This window comes from Crocuta crocuta, unplaced genomic scaffold, assembly GCF_008692635.1.
Source record: "Crocuta crocuta isolate KB4526 unplaced genomic scaffold, BGI_CrCroc_1.0 scaffold138, whole genome shotgun sequence".
NCBI classification, from domain to species: domain Eukaryota; kingdom Metazoa; phylum Chordata; class Mammalia; order Carnivora; family Hyaenidae; genus Crocuta; species Crocuta crocuta.
This window is the reverse complement of record NW_027532585.1, coordinates 6,892,816-6,893,268: the sequence shown is the minus strand read 5'-3', so window position 1 is coordinate 6,893,268 and position 453 is coordinate 6,892,816. Positions and strand designations below refer to the sequence as shown.

The 453-nt window shown below is 53.6% G+C and overlaps 1 protein-coding gene across 2 annotated transcripts in view; it reads right to left on the bottom strand.

Annotated features, from left to right (window-relative positions):
* Nucleotides 1-453, bottom strand: part of ABLIM1 (actin binding LIM protein 1) — a 312,956-nt gene that overhangs the window by 169,649 nt on the left and 142,854 nt on the right. The gene's annotated exons all lie outside the window — the stretch shown is intronic.

Sequence of the window (453 nt, the reverse complement as noted above, 5' to 3'; positions counted from 1 at the left end):
GGGGCCCGCCCTCGCGCGCCCGCCCCGCGATCGCCGCCGAGTGGCGGCCGCGCCCAGCCCGGGGACGCTGCCCTTGAGCCCAGAGCTCTCGTTCCAGCTGCTGCTGTAACAAATGCAAAATTCCACTGTCCTAATCTCTGGTCACTGACACTACTTTGCATTCCTCGCGCCGAGGCCGGGAAAACGGGCAGCAAAATGCTCCCTCCCGGAGCCTGATAAATCATTGCCAGGAGGGGCGGGGGGGCCGAGGAACGGCCAAGGCACTGTTTCAATAAACAAAACTGGTCAATTGTTAGCTCATTAGTTTCCTAGTACCGCTGCTCCCCAATCTTATTCCGGCTTCTTTCGGACACGCTGAATAAATAATATTAACCATAGTAGAAAAAAGAAAGAAAGAAAGAAAGAAAGAATGAGAGTGACTCCAAGTTCATTTTCTTCAACTTTGGAGGCTCA